This window comes from Schistocerca serialis, chromosome 6, assembly GCF_023864345.2.
Source record: "Schistocerca serialis cubense isolate TAMUIC-IGC-003099 chromosome 6, iqSchSeri2.2, whole genome shotgun sequence".
NCBI lineage: Eukaryota > Metazoa > Arthropoda > Insecta > Orthoptera > Acrididae > Schistocerca > Schistocerca serialis.
The window spans coordinates 171,199,935-171,215,425 of NC_064643.1; the positions used below are offsets into that span (position 1 = coordinate 171,199,935).

Sequence of the window (15,491 nt, forward strand, 5' to 3'; positions counted from 1 at the left end):
CTTCTCCGATAATATTCCGTTGCAATTTGACGTCATTCTGACCAGTGGTGTTATTTCTACAGCTGTTTGAAAAATTAAGCTCAATTATAATCACCCTGTATTTATAATAGTGTCTTTTATTTCATACAGATAATGGCGTACACTTTCTTGTGGAACTGACTGTACATCGCGAAATGTGTCTAGCCCGCCGAGATAGCGTGGATTCTAGCCGCGATTGTAAAAGAAGTGTGTCTTGACACGAAGCCACGGAAGCTTCACGGAAGAGACGAAGAGGTGTTGCAGTGGACACAGTAATAGCAGTAGGACTTAGCACTTTGTATAAGCACTGATATCTTACTATACGAATTCTGCATCCAAAAGGCTATAAACGTGAAGTAATACATAATAAACGTGCTGGAAAGAAATAAATTGTTATGTTTATTATAGTAGGGCGACCGTTACCTCTTCTGCGTCATCCTCTTCAGGGTCGAGATAGTCCTCTGACCCGACGGAGACGACCGTGACGAAACTCGTGGGGTCGGGGGCGGCGGAGGCGGCGGTCGGGGGCGGCGCGGGGGGCGGCGAGCTGGGGGCGGCGCCGTCGCCGTCCACAGACACCACCGTCACAAAGGGCTCCTCGGCCAGCATGGCGGCGCGCGCTCACTCCATCACAGCCCTGCAAACACACACCACCACACCAGCGCGTCAGCCGCGGAGCGAAACGTGAAATCCCTTGCTAGGGGACGCACAAACACTCATGCTCATAAATTAAGGATAATGCTAATACATGGTGAAACAACGCTCTGTTGGGCTGTCTGCGGGTTTAAATCACCACGGGGTAAAACCATGCGGTGCATTTGACCTGCGGTCGTCGCACGGTGGCGATGGCAGCAGTACACATAAGCAGATGTGTGCTGGTACATTGTAAGAGGTCCATGATTAAGGAATTTGTTGCTAGCGCACTCGACGGATTGCTCACGCGTTCCTGCGATATGTAAGCTATAAGAAAATCTCAGACCAGAGAGCAGTGTTGTCAGCAGTAGAAGTAAGCAGTAGCTAGCAGTCTGGTGTATCGTGTTGGCTGGGCCGGTCGTGGGGAGCGATGGCGGAGCCTGAACGTTGTAGTATAAGGTAAAAGCAGCCTCGCGCATATGTAGTATTGTTATATCAAGTCCCATGTAAATGTTTAAAAAAATCACTTAATAATAATCTTTTTTATAAAAATTAACTTTTGACAATCATTCAGCTCAATTTAAAGAATTTACTAATTTCTTCAATCCATGGTCATCCCGATTATTGAAAGAAAAATCAGTTGTTTCCTTTTATACATGACAAATCTATCGGGCAGCATTGCACTGGGCTGTGCCAGAAACATTTCTTATAGGAGCAGATATATACGCGTTATCCGGCGACCTTATTGAGGTAAGAATTTTCAATTTATTCAGAATGATCTTTCAGGGCCATGACGCAGCGCTGCTGACGTCCAAAATTTACCAGTTTAAACACACAGTCATTATTGAAAGGTTATAAGTGAGCGACAATTTTATTGAGAGGTTAGTCACATCCTATTATTGGTAGGTTACGGAATTTATCTGTTGGGCAGTTACACTGAATGTGAAGTATATAATTATATTTTTTACTGTTGGGAGGTTATTATATAATTATTTTTATTGTGGGGAGGTTACAGCATGTCAGAGTACGGTGCATCGAGTAACTGTGCAGACGTTTTCAGACGTGCTAATGGTGACTGTCTGTTGAAAATGGCTCAAAGAACACATATTAATGACGATATGAGGGGTAGAATACTAGGGCGACTGGAGGCTGGTCTAACACAGCAGGTCGTAGCACGGGCCCTCCGTGTGCCACAAAGTGTGAACTCAAGATTTTGGCAACGATTCCAGCAGACAGGAAAGGTGTCTAGGCGCTACAGTACGGGACATCCACAGTGTACAACACCACAAGAAGACCGATATCTCACCATCAGTTCCCGCAGATGGCCACGGAATACTGCAGGGGAGCCTTGCTCGGGACCTTACCGCAGCCACTGGAACAGTTGTCTCCAGACACACAGTCTACAGACGACTGAACAGATATGGTTTATTTGCCTGGAGACCTGCAAGCTGCATACCACTGACCCCTGGTCACAGGAGAGACCGTAAAGCCTGGTGTCATGAACACAGTACATGGTCATTGGAACAGTGGTCCCAGGTTATGTTCACTGACGAGTCCAGGTATAGTCTGAACAGTCATTCTCGCCGGGTTTTCATCTGGCGTGAACCAGCAACGAGATACCAACCCCTTAATGTCCTTGAATGGCACCTGTTCGGAAGTCGTGGTTTGATGGTGTGGGGTGGGATGATGACTGGGTGACGTACACCCCTGCATGTCTTTGACAGAGGAACTGTAACAGGTCAGGTGTATCGGGATGTCATTTTGCACGAGTATGTCCGCCTTTTTAGGGGTGCAGTAGGTCCCCCCTTCCTCCTGATGGATGATAACGCACGGCCCCATCGAGCTGCCATCGTGGAGGAGAACCTTGAAACAGAAGATATCAGGCGAATGGAGTGGCCTGCCTGTTCTCCAGACCTAAACCCCATCGAGCACGTCTGGGATGCTCTCGATCGACGTATCGCTGCACGTCTTCAAACTCCTACGACACTTCAGGAGCTCCGACAGGCACTGGTGCAAGAGTGGGAGCTGCTCGACCACCTGATCCAGAGTATGCGAAACCGTTGTACGGCCTACGTACGTGTGCATGGTGATCATATCCCATATTGATGTCGGGGTACATGCGCAGGAAACAGTGGCGTTTTGTAGCACATGTGTTTCGGGACAGTTTCCTCAACTTATCACCAATACCGTGGACTTACAGATTTGTGTCGTGTGTGTTCCCTATGTGTCTATGCTATTAGCGCCAGTTTTGTGTAGTGCCACTTTGTGTGGCACCATATTCTGCAATTATTCTTAATTTATGAGCATGAGTGTATCTGTGACGATCTGGTCACCTCTTTCCCAAGATGGTAATAATGACTGGTAACACAACAGTTTTTAGAATAGCCAACTGAACTGAGAGAACGAAATCATTCACGCTGGCCGATCAGGGGCTGGTGGTCACGACAGAGCATCAAGCTAGGAATGGTGAACGAAATCGACGTACTCCCAACAACGGCGAAATAGAATTGGTATGCTCACCACAGCGAGCACCAGGAGTAGACGTACACTGATAAATCGCTACACTTCCGGCCAGCAAGTGTCATCCTGAGATGCTGAAACACTGGACGACTGGCCTTCAGATGCTGATCAGCCGCTACACTACCGGCCACCATGCCCAGTAAAGCACTGGGGTGCTCAGTCCAACCTTCAGCCTGATGACAGCTTTACCCTTTTTTTACGTAACTGTCATTTAAGACCTCGTTGTAAGTTGGTGGATTTCTGCTGTTTTTCAGTGCCATCCACACAAATACCTTCGGACATTAAAAATGCAATGTGAAGGTGGCATACACACAGTATGCGACGCCATCTACATTCTGTATATAAGGGAAGATTAGTAGAGGATTACTGGTGCATATATGGATTTCAATGTTGGTTATTTTGTGAAAAGATCGTGTTATGCTTTGTGAAAGGAGGGACATGTAACAGCCCGTGTCGGAATTCAACTGCCGAAGGATCGTGACCTATCAAGAGCGCGGCTTGTCATACGGTGATATTGCTGCTTCGCGGCTGGTCGTCAATCCACGGCTGTCATGTGGCTATGTAATCCTTAGTTTCAGAACGACCATACTCAAGCAATCATACTCACAGCCAATCTTCGGCGTTATGTGATTGTAGTATGATACAGGATGAGTTCGACAAAATTTCTAGTTAGTTAATGGTTGCTCGCTCTAAATGTGGATAATTGTACGTTACTGCAGATGAGTGGAGAAATGAATCATGTACTGAATTCAGTGTTGGTGGTGTGCTGTTTGACAAAGTTACACCTAGCCGTAACGTTGCGAAGCGATACTGGAATTGCCGGCCGCTGTGGACGAGCGCTGCTGCTACGGTCGCAGGTTCGAATCCTGCATCGGGCATGGATATGTGTGACGTCCTTAGGTTAGTCAGGTTTAAGTAGTTCTAAGTCTATGGGACTGATGACCTCAGATGTTAAGTCCCATAGTGCTCAGAGCGATTTGAACCATTTGATACTGGAATGGAACGAGCACATGTGGATGATCGTAGGGATAGCGAATGGTCGACCTCGGTTTATTGGGAGAATTTTAGAAAAGTGCAGTTCATCTGTAACAGAGACCGCGTAATGAACACCAGTGCGACCCATTCTCGAGTACTGATCGACTGTTTGGTATCCGCACCAGGTCGGATTGAAGGAAGACATCGAAAGAATTCATAAGTGTGCTGCTAGGTTTGTCCTGTAGGTCTGTTACTGACAGAGTTTCGGATATGTTTCGTGAACTGAAATGGAAATCCCTGCAGGAAAGACGATGTTCTTTTCTCCATACATTGTTGAGAAAGTTTAGAGAACCGGTATTTCTAGCTGACTGCAGAACAATTTCACTGCCGCCAAGATACATTTTACGTAAGGAACGCAGAGAGAACAAAAAAGAAATTAGGGCTTTTACGGACGCATACGGTCTGTTGTTTGTCCCTCATTCCATTTCCGAATGTAACAGGAGAGGAAATGACTAGTAGCAGTAGATAGCACCCTCCGCCTTGCACCGTAAGGTGGCTTGAGCCAAAAGTATGTGTGCAGATGTAGATGAATAATCTTAACTGCCCCGCGTGTATAACGCCCAGTGCGACAGACATAAACTTCCCTTGGCCGTGCTTTATAAAGACATTGAAAGGTTTACATATTAAGAGAAATGGTTATGAAAAATGTATGCCATTAGAAGCGTCAGTTTGTTTGGTACTTTTGCCAGTTTATTTGGAATATTAACCACTTTGATCATTTCTGCATACCGGACACATGACTGATACATATTCTTTCGGTACCATAGATTGTAGAATTGCCGGCCTGTGTGACCGAGCGGTTCTAGGCGCTACAGTCTGGAACCGCGCGACCGCTACGGTCGCAGGTTCGAATTCTGCCTTGGGTATGGATGTGTGTGATGTCCTTAGGTTGGTTAGGTTTAAGTAGTTCTAAGTTCTAGGGGACTGATGACCTCAGAAGTTAAGTCCCATAGTGCTCAGAGCCATTTGAACCATTTTTTGAACCATTTTTTGATTGTAGTATTACTGAGTATATGCAGCAGTATTTTGGAACATGTATTGTGTTCGAACATTGTGAATTACATCAAAAGCAACGGTCTACTGACACACAGTCACCGCGGATTTAGAAAACATCGTTCTTTTGGAACACAACTAGCTCTCAACCCACACGAAGTGTTGAATGCTGTTGACGAGGAATTTCAAATTGATTCCGTATTTTTAGATTTGCAAAAGGCTTTTGACATTGTACCTCTCAAGCGGCTTGTAATCAGATTACGTGCTTACGCAATATCGTCTCAGGTTATGCGACTGTTTTCGTGATTTCCTGTCAGAGAGGTCACAGTTCCTAATAACTGACGGAAAGTCATTGAGTAAGAGAGAAGTGATTTTTGTCGTTCCCCGAGATAGTGTTACAGCCCTCTGCTGTTCCTTACCTACACGAACGAATCTGAGTAGTCATCTTACGTTGTTTGCAGATGATGCTGTCGTTTATCATCTAGTACATCCATCAGAAGATCAAAACAAATTGAAAAACGATTTAGAAAAGATATGTCTATGATGGGAAAATTGGCAATTAACACTGAATAGCCGGCCGGTGTGGCCGTGCGGTTCTAGGCGCTTCAGTCTGGAACCGCGTGACCGCTACGGTCGCAGGTGCGAATTCTGCCTCGGGCATGGATGTGTGTGATGTTGTGAATTGGCAGGAGCCAATTCACGGAGTTTGGAGGAAGCCGAAAGGAACGCGTTTAAGCTCACGCAGGCTGGCGTGAGGTCTGGAAAATGACAAGGAATTATAGTAGCCAAAAATAGTACATAGCTTCTGGAATACTTAACTTTAATCCATAATTGGAGAACATCGCTCTTGATGATACATAATTACAATCTCAATATAAACTGGTAATGGCGCCTTGCTAGGTCGTAGCAAATGACGTAGCTGAAGGCTATGCTAACTATCGTCTCGGCAAATGAAAGCGTATTTGTCAATATATCATCGCTAGCAAAGTCTGCTGTACAACTGGGGCGAGTGCTAGGACGTCTCTCTAGACCTGCCGTGTGGCGGCGCTCGGTCTGCAATCACTGACAGTGGCGACACGCGGGTCCGACGTATATTAATGGACCGCGGCCGATTTAAAGGCTACCACCTAGCAAGTGTGGTGTCTGGCGGTGACACCACATGTGATGTCCTTAGGTTAGTTAGGTTTAAGTAGTTCTAAAAGTTCTAGGGGACTGATGACCATAGATGTTAAGTCCCATAGTGCTCAGAGCCATTTGAACCATTTGAACACTGTATATTGAAAAATGTGAGGTCATCCACGTGAATGCTAAAAGGTATCCGTTAAGATTCGGTTACACGATAAATCAATCAAATCTAAAGACCGTAAATTCAACTGAATATCTAGGTATTACAATTAACAACTTAAACTGGACAAAAACACACAAAAATGTTGTGGGGAAGGCGAACCAAAGACCGCGGTTTATTGGCAGAACACTTAAAGAGGCAACGCATCTACTAAAGAGACTGCCTACATTACGCTTGTCCGTTCTCTTTTGGAGTTCTGCTGCGCGGCGTAGAATCATTACCAGATAGGATTAACGGAGTATATCGAGAAAGTTCTAAAAAAGAACAGTACGTTTTGTATTATCGCGAAGTAGGGGAGAGAGAGTCACTGAAATGATACAGGGTTTGGGGTGGACACCATGAAAACAAAGGAGGGTTCCTGACATGAAATTTCAGTTACCAGCTTTCTCCTCCGAATGCGAAAATATTTTTTTGACGCCGACCTACATAGGGAGAACCGATTAGCACAATAAAATAAGGGAAATAAGAGCTCGTACAGAAAAATATATGTTTTCGTCTTTTTCGTGCGCTGTTCGAGAGTGGAATCATAGAGGATTATAATTATTGATGTAAAGGTGGTTCGCTGAACCCTCTTCCAGGCACTTAAGTGTGATTTGCAGAGCATCCATGTAGATGCAGATGTAGATGCAGATGAGCAGAGGTCGGGCGATCGAGGGAGGGTGTAGCAGTGGTGGTGGTGGTGTGTTGGGGCTTATGGGCGCTCAACATCGAGGTCATCAGCGTCCTGACACACATTAAAAGGAACGAATGTGGACAGACCCAAGAAAACTAAAGCACACACTCAAAGAAACCAGGAAAAGAAGAAAAATGCTACATAAGAAAGTAAAACCTAAGGAGAGGGGAAACATAGCAACAAGAATGTCACAGGAAATTGTTATTGGCTGGCCACTTACATAAAATATGGGCGAGCTTGTCACACAGTGAGCAAATTAAAATTCTCTCCCTAAAATCTTTGTAAAAACATTTGACAGGGCGCAGAACTTTAAAACTTTAACCACATTCGTCCGAGTGTTGCCGAAAAGAGATGGCAGGTCCGCTGGCAAGTCAGCCGCGACCCGCTGGTCAGAAAATAAAACGCAATCCAATAAAACGTGGCGCACAGTGACCTGGACGCCGCAAGCACCACAAATTGGAGGGTCCTCTCGCCGGAGCAGGAAGCCGTGCGTCATAGGGCTGTGGCCTATTCGAAGCCGAGTGAGGAGAACCTCGTCCCGTCGATGGGGCTGAAAGGAAGTACACCACACACGCGTTGTGGGCTTGACTATACGGAGCTTATTGTCAGTCACTTCCAGCCACTCATCCTCCCACCGGCGCATGACCCGTGAGCTCAACAGCGAGGTGAGTGCGTGCAAGGGGATAGCACACTGAGATACTTGTGGGGCGAGACAGTTGTCGGCCATAAGGATCAGAGCGGCCGGCCGCTGTGCCGAGCAGTTCTAGGCGCTTCAGTCCTGAACCACGCTGTTGCTGCGGTCGCAGGTTCGAATCCTGCCTCGGGCATGGATGTGTGTGATGTCCTTAGGTTAGTTAGGTGTAAGAAGTTCAAAGTCTAGGGGACTGATTACCTCAGATGTTAAGTCCCATAGTGCTCAGAGCCATTTGAAGCATTTTGAACCTATATTAAATAAGGAAGTAGGCTTGTTTGCAACTAGGCTAGTATCTAGACTCATTCTGGAAACATCCCCCAGGCTGTGCCTAAGTCATGTCTCCGCAATATCCTCTTTCAGGAATGCTAGTCCTGCAAGGTTCGTAGGAGACCTTCTGCAAAGTTTGGAAGGTAGAAGACGAGGTACTGGAGGAAGTAAAGCTGTGAGGACAGGGCGTGAGTCGTGCTTGGGTAGCTCAGTTGGTAGAGCACTTGCCCGTGAAAGGCAAAGTCCCGAGTTCGAGTCTCGGTCGGGCACACAGTTTTAATCTGCCAGGAAGTTTCATATCAGCGCACACTCCGCTGTAGAGTGAAATTCTCATTTTGATTACAATTCACGATTAAATTTTTACAAGCTTTAATACTGTTTCCGTACTCCACTCCATAATGCAGTATTTTTAAACACAATAAATACACAGCCAGTCTACAGATAGAGCAAATCATTATTGAACGAACCAACATTCGAACCGGTGTCCACACTTGGAGAGGAACGCCAAGGCTAACCCACCACAAACGCTTAGATGTAGCCGCCATCAGTCCGAACCGCAACTAAGGCCAGACGCTCCGTTCGCTCCGATCTGCAGCCGGTGCACACTAAGCAAGTGTCCGGCAACGAAGCTGTTGGTTGGCCTTGGTTGGAGTGATGTATACGTGCCCCTAGGCACTTGACCACCCCTGTCCGCAGACTTCCTGGCAGTGCAGTAGCGTCGCATATGCCACAGAACGGTTGCAAGACTGCCCGCTCCTCAGCTGTTTGTCCACCCCTACCCAACTGGACACCGAGCTGTCGGGCGGCCAGCTGGCGGACACGAGAGCTGAACAGCCGAAGCCAGAATGATAGAGCGACGTCTCGGCCACTATGGACTCTTAGTACAAGCCGTTATTACGATTTCCTTTGACGCAGAAAGAGAGAAATGCGCCGAGTGTCAATACTCGAATGGTATCACGTCGTCTTCTCATACACATCGCGTTTCTGATGCAGGTATAGTGTGTGGAAGCTCTGTTAGGGCTGTTGATAAAATATCGATTCATATATATATATTTTTCCACTATTGTGATGTAATTCAACAAGGCATGAGTAGTGAAAACAAAAGACGGCTAGAACTAACCATGAATGCCTGTGTGCGTTACACCTGCAACATTCGCCGATATGAACATGTTAGCTAGGGTGGCTGCGGCAGGACAAATTGCGTAACTACAACGCTCTCCGCGTGACTGCTACGGTCGCAGGTTCGAATCCTGCCTCGGGCATGGATGTGTGTAATGTCCTTAGGTTAGTTAGGTTTAAGTAGTTCTAAGTTCTAGGGGACTGATGACCACAGATGTTAAGTCCCATAGTGCTCAGAGCCACTTAGCCTACAACGCTCTGTGTCTACTTCACCGACTCCTCGTCACGCAAACACCCCAGTACCTTGCTTCACAGATTAAACACCTTTCATGCCATCATAATCGAAACACGAGGTCACTCTTATTTGGTATCCTAACTGTGCCCACCCACAAAACAAAAACTTTTGCAAACTCCTTCTCAGTTGCCGCTGTCCGCCTCTGCAACAAACTGCCTCGTACCTTCCGCAAAATTCAATCCCCTGCTGCTTTTAAGAAGAAGTTGAAGCATTTCCTACCATCATCCTCATAACGTTTTCAAAATGGATCAAATGGCTCTGAGCACTATGGGACTTAACTTCTGAGGTCATCAGTCCCCCAGAACTTAGAACTACCTAAACCAGACTAATCTAAGGACATCACACACACCCATGCCCGAGTCAGGATTCGAACCTGCGACCGTAGCGGTCGCGCGGTTCCAGACTGTAGCGCCTACAACCGCTCGGCCACTCCGGCCGGCTCATTACGTTTTCCACAAAATTAATGTATAAGGCCAATCCTCTCCTCTGTCAAATAGCAAAGCTAGTGTCTCCTATCTTGCTTCTTTCTCTTCTTCCTCTTCATCTATCTCTATTATGCACGCTATCTTCTTTTCCTTTATATTTCCTTAATTATGTTTCATCATGTCCCTATTCTTCTCCTGCCTTTACCATCAGTCTCCGCCCGCATCTCGTGGTCGTGCGGTAGCGTTCTCGCTTCCCACGCCCGGGTTCCCGGGTTCGATTCCCGGCGGGGTCAGGGATTTTCTCTGCCTCGTGATGGCTGGGTGTTGTGTGCTGTCCTTAGGTTAGTTAGGTTTAAGTAGTTCTAAGTTCTAGGGGACTGATGACCATAGATGTTAAGTCCCATAGTGCTCAGAGCCATTTTTTGAACCATCAGTCTCCCTCAAACTCCCTGCTGCTAGTACTCCTATCAAAAATCTGACTCTTTCATAATGTCTAATTATGAAAGTACTTATCATCTACAAATATAAATTCTATATGTATGTATTTGCCGGCCGCAGTGGCCATGCGTTTCTAGGCGCTTCAGTCTGGAACCGCGCGACCGCTACGGTCGCAGGCTCGAATCCTGCCTCGGGCATGGATGTGTGTGATGTCCTTAGGTTAGGTAGGTTTAATTACTTCTACGTTCTAGGGGACTGATGACCTCAGATGTTAAGTCCCATAGTGCTCAGAGCCATTTGAACCATTTTGTATGTATTTTTCCAAGTGTGCCTTTGTAATTGTTTATTTCACTTTTTGTACTAAAAAATATGAATGTAAAATAAGTAGAATGCCTGGTTAGATGGAAGGGAGGGCCTGATGGCGCTAATCCTGCCAGGTTAAATAAATCAATTAATAAAATAAATAAATATAATATACCTCGGCTACGTTTCTCCCGAAGATACAACTACATAAGTTGTTCTTTAGAAACTGTAGTAGAACATAATTTTACTTATACTGTGTGAAGGGGTCCTATCATATTTTGAGCTTTCATCATGTCTAGTGTGTGTCAAAAACAATTTTTGACGCAACTAGTGTGGTATTTCTTCACATCGGCATTCTTCAAAAAACAATTGGTGAAAATGATGAACAAAAACAGAAATGGCAAGACTGGTCATTGCGTTGGGAAATGCTGACGCACCCGGCGCCAGGCGCTACCAATAGAAACTGCAACGTTTAACTTCACCACGCAATTTTCACACTAGGGCTGCTAGTTCGCTGTCATTTACCGAAACGAAAAAACAGGGAAGTCGACAAAAATTGGTCCACACAAATCAGATATTTGATGTAACCGTACGCCGGTTACAAGGGACAATTTTTATTGTGCAATTACCTGAATGTATCTTTGTCAGCAAAGTGGTTATCGCCAAGCGTGAACGTGCATCGTGTCTCTTTCAATTCTTGCTCTAAGGGGGATAAGCAAGCTGCCAGCCTGTTTATGTACAAATATCTAATAATCAATACTTAAAAATACACCTCTAAAACTGGCACTACATTTACAATGTGCATCCGGTTTTTTTTTTTTTTTTTTTTTTTTTTTGCCGGTACACCTTTACTTTTTCCGTCGATAAATCAATAAATTTCTATTTTTCGAGATATTGGCTTCCGATAATGATATTTTTTAAATATCCATATAGCGGACTCCCGATAGTTTTAAAAAATATCAACATTCCTAGTTCTGATCAGAAGGAACACTGCCAGAGTACATTCATCAGCGTCATACGGTGTTCAGCAACTAGCGTAATTGTATGGGGTGCCATCGGATACAGAACTCTTTCACCTGCGGTTCACACAGTCAGAAATTTGCAAATTTGCACAGCTGCCGTTACATTTCTGACGTGTTGAGGTCGGTAGCTGCGCCCAGTATTCATGGTCTCTGTGACATTTTTCAACAAGATAATGCAAGACTTCATATTGCCCGTGTTGTCCTGACCTACTTCGACATAGCTGCTGTTCTGCTGCTGCCCTGCTACTCATGTGGTCACGGGTTGCCGACAACTGACAGGCCACAAGTAGTCAGCTGGTGCGAATGACGAACGCTGAATCAGCACGCAATGGCGTACCCTTCTCCATCATCCAAGCTCAGTTCCTGTCGATGCCCAGACGGGTTAGAGGCGTTGTCGCTGCCAGACGTGGCAACTCTGTGTACCGCCTACGCACGCTGTACACCACCGAATCACCGACGTGTTTAACAACGTCTTCTGCGTACTGTGTTGCATATGCAGAATAACTGAAATTTCTTTATGTATCATCCGATCATTTTGAGGAAGTTAATCAAGAAAAAGGTATTAGCGACCATAATGTCGTTGTGGCTTCTATGTCAGTGGAAGTTGCAAAAAAACCACAGAAACAGCGTAGAGTTTTCGTGTTTGGGAAAGCAAATAATATGAATATCTTCATAGTCAGCTCCAAGCATTCACCACGGGACACAAAGATATTGAGCATCTACGGCCGGAATTTGAAGGTATTGTCCACCCTGTGCTAGGGAAAGGAGCCACCTTGGTACAACAAACAGATTAGCAAGTTGCTGAGAAAGCAGACAATTTTGCACAGTCGTTTTAAACGTAGTCACTGCCCCGCTGACAAACGGAAATTATGCGAAATGAAAGCAGCTGTCAGAAGGACAATGAGAGATTCTTTTAACGAATTTGAAAGCAAGATTTTATCTGCAGATTCTAAAAATAACACCAAAAACTTTTAGTCGTACGTAAAATCTATGAACGCTACAAATATTTCAATACCCTCTCTTGCTGACAGTACGGGTAACGTAACTGATGATGATAAACAGAAGGCCGAAATTCTTAACCTAGCTTGCAAAAACTCGTTTACGATAGAGGACTGCAGCACCATTCTCCCTTTCAACTATCCAACAAACGAAAGAATGGCTGACATAGTGTTTAGTGTATCTGGGATTGCAAAATAGTTAAGATCCTTAGACGCCAGAAACGCATCTGGCCCAGACGGTATCCCCGTAAGATTTTATGTTGACTATGCTACAAATATAGCACCATTCATATCCATCATCTATCAGAGCTCATTGGAACAGCGGAAAGTTCCACGGGACTGGAAGAAGGCCAGGGCATAGCAATCTATAAAAAGGCTAGAAAATCGGATGTACATAATTACCGGCTAATTTCACTAACATCGATTTGTTGTAGAATCATGGAACACATTTTGTGTTCAGACATAATGACCTTTCTAGACTCTGAGAAGCTCATCTGTGGAAACCAGCACGGTTTTAGGAAACAGCGGTCATGCCAGACACAGCTGGTCCTCTTTGTGCATGATATACAACAGGCTCTAAATACCGGCTCCCAGGCTGATGCCATATTTCTCGACTTTCGAAAGGCGCTCGACTCAATTCCGCACTGTCCCTTGCTCCAAAAAGAGCGCGCTTACGGTCTATCTGATGACGTGTGCAGTTGGATAGAAAGTTTTCTAACACATGGGGAGCAGTATGTCCTCCTGAACGGGGTGACTTCAATAAACAACCGCAACTTCAGGGCACCGTAATAGGTCCGCTGCTTTTTACGATTTACATAAACGATCTGGTTGATTGTATTGACAGCGGCATTAGACTGTTTGCCTAAGATGCTGTAGTCTACAGGAAAGTAGTGTGAACAAATCAATGAAGATTTGCGGAAAGTAAGTGCGTGGTGTAATGACTGGCAGTTATCTCTCAATATTAGTAAGTGTAACCTACTGTGTATAACAAGGCGAAAATCCCCATTAATGAAAGAGTACAAAATAAATGCCCAGACTTTGGAAGCGGTAACATCCGTCAAGTACCTGGGTGTGACTATTCGAAATGATCTCAAACGGAATGATCAGATTAGACAAGTAACGGGTAAGACGAACTCTAGATTGCGGTTTACTGGTAGATTCCTGAAGCGATGCAGTCCTTCAACAAAGGAAATAGCTTACAATACGTTAGTTCGTCCAGAGTATTGTTCGTCTGTATGGGACCCTTACCAGTTGGGTCTGATTCAAGAGACTGAGAAGATCCAAAAAAGAAGGCCAAGATTCGTGACTGGTACATTTAGCCATTGTAAGAGCGTTACAAATCTCATAGAAAGTTTGAAGTGGGACACACTTGCAGATGACAGCGCGCTAAAAGGAAGGGGCTGCTCACTAAATTCCGAAATCTGATCTTCACCGAGGATGTAGAGCATATACACTACTGGCCATTAAAATTGATACACCACGAGGATGACGTACTACAGACGCGAAATTTAACCGACAGGAAGAAGATGCTGTGATATGCAAATGATTAGCTTTACAGAGCATTCACACAAGGTTGGCGCCGGTGGCGACACCTACAACGTGCTGACATGAGGAAAGTTTCCAACCCATTTCTCATACACAAACAGCAGTTGACCGGCGATGCCTGCTAAAATGTTGTTGTGATGCCTCGTGTAAAGAGGAGAAATGCGCACCATCACGTTTCCGACTTTGATGAAGGTCGGATTCTAGCCTATCGCGATTGCAGTTTATCATATCGCGACATTGCTGCTCGCGTTGGACGAGATCCAATGACTGTTAGCAGAGTATGGAATCGGTGGCTTCAGGAGGGTAAGACGGAACGCCGTGCTGGATTGCAACGGCCTCATATCACTAGCAGTCGAGATGACAGGCATCTTATCCGCATGGCTGTAATGGATCGTGCTGCCACGTCTCGATCCCTGAGTCAACAGATGGGGACGTTTGCAAGACAACAACCATCTGCACCAACAGTTCGACGACGTTTGCACCAGCATGATCAGCTTTGAGACCATGGCTGCGGTTACCCTTGACGCTGCATCACAGACAGGAGCGCCTGCGATGGTGTACTCAACGACGAACGTGGTTGCACGAAGGGCAAAACGTCACTTTTTCGGATGAATCCAGGTTCTGTTTACAGCATGATGATGGTCGCATCCGTGTTTGGCGACATCGCGGTGAACGCACATTGAATGCGTGTAGTCGTCATCGCCATACTGGCGTATCACCCGACGTGATGGTATGGGCTGCCATTGGTTACTCTTCTCGGTCACCTCTTGTTCGCATTGACAGCACTTTGAACAGTGGACGTTACTTTGAGACGTGTTACGACCCGTGGCTCTACCCTTCATTCGATCCCTGCGAAACCCTACATTTCAGCAGGATAATGCACGACCGCATGTTGCAGGTCCTGTACAGGCCTTCCTGGATACAGAAAATGTTCGACTGCTGCTCTGGCCAGCACGTTCTCCAGATCTCTCACCAATTGAAAACGTCTGGTCAATGGTGGCCGAGCAACTGGCTCGTCACAATAGGCCAGTCACTACTCTTGATGAACTGTGGTATCGTGTTGAAGCTGCATGGACAGCTGTACCTGTACACGCCATCCAAGCTCTGTTTGACTCAATGCCCAGGCGTATCAAGGCCGTTTTTACGGCCAGAGGTGGTTCTTCTGGGT

At 45.7% G+C, this 15,491-nt stretch overlaps 1 long non-coding RNA gene across 1 annotated transcript in view; it reads right to left on the minus strand.

Moving 5' to 3' along the window:
- Positions 1-538: 538 nt before the first annotated feature.
- LOC126484463 (uncharacterized) overlaps positions 539-15,491 on the minus strand; it is a 334,748-nt gene continuing 319,795 nt past the window's right edge. Inside the window, exon 4 of the long non-coding RNA XR_007587857.1 lies at positions 539-655. This is a non-coding gene — a long non-coding RNA (uncharacterized LOC126484463). The remainder of the gene's footprint in view (positions 656-15,491) is intronic.